Here is a 1,282-nt window from a genome sequence, read left to right as displayed (position 1 = left end):
AAAAAAAAAAAAAAAAAAGAATCTCAGGGACTTTCCTGCCTGGGATGGCTTTGAACCATGATCATTAGATGATCTTAATCGCCTGAGTAGCTAGGATTACATGGTGGGCCAGTTTCCTTATATTTAACATGAGAATAATAGTATACACACCAGAGATTTGCATCGAGGATCAAGTGAAATACTGAGTATAAAATGCTGGGTTAAATATCTGGAACTTACCAGGTAATCAATAAATATACTGGAATAATATTTGAGATGATATATTCATTATGTTATGAAGTGATATTCTGTCATTCCCAGAAATCTATAAGGACAAGAATTCTTTCACATCTCCTTTTTGTTTGCCTGAGGACTTTCTTAGCTTTTCAAACATGGCATCTGAAATGCTAATCTTCTCTGACTCACAAACAGGTCCTGCCTTTCTGTTCCTTTGACCCTGCCAAAGTTTATACACCCTTCTGTCTGGGTCTTAATGATCAGTAGACTACATACCATTTGTGATGTTACATAAAACCCAGTAAGATTCCATTCTATGACCCTAATCCATACAAATAATGAAGTGGATATTTCTTGGTTCCTGGAGATTATTATTAATGCTGGCTGTTATTTCCATCTGTCTAGTAACAGCCATTTGTTAAACTTACAGCCCTGGCTCTTCACAGAACTGTTACCTTTTTTAAGCTAGAATTTTGTTCAATATTTGATTTCCATTTCTTTGCTTAGGGGAAAACTACCTTAATTATGTTGCTTAGGTGGATTTTGAATGAAAAAAAAAAAGGAATTAATTCAGTAAATAAGTGAGATACTGAGCCAGATGTGAGATCCTAAAAGTCAAGACCCGGAGGGGCACCAGTGGTTCATGCCCGTAATCTTAGCTACCTTAGGAGGCTGAGATCTGAGGATGGTGGTTCAAAGCTGTAAGGTCCGCTCCTGGATGGGGAGCAGACTCCACCCTCCTCGCAGCAAAGTCTCCACCCAGTACCTGCGTTACCTAGGCAACTGGGACACCTGGAGGAGGTCTCATCTGTATCTGCTGAGGTCACATCTGAATTTGATGTGGCCACACCTTTCTCCACCCATACCCTAGATAAGGCCTAGCCCAAGTCCAGACACTCTCTTTCCCAGGTCTTTCCCAGCCTCCTGGAGGGCCAGTGTGGCCTGGTGTCAGCCCGAATGATGAATAAACCTACCCCTTACCTGAATACCACGTGCGTGGTATGATTCTTACTCGGCTACCTCTTTTTAAAATCCTAACAAAAGCCAGCCGGGGCAAGAATGTCCA

The sequence above is a fragment of the Dipodomys ordii genome, unplaced genomic scaffold, assembly GCF_000151885.1.
Source record: "Dipodomys ordii isolate 6190 unplaced genomic scaffold, Dord_2.0 Scaffold34, whole genome shotgun sequence".
Classification (NCBI taxonomy): domain Eukaryota; kingdom Metazoa; phylum Chordata; class Mammalia; order Rodentia; family Heteromyidae; genus Dipodomys; species Dipodomys ordii.
The sequence above is the reverse complement of the archived record's forward strand: the minus strand, read 5'-3'. Positions refer to the sequence as shown.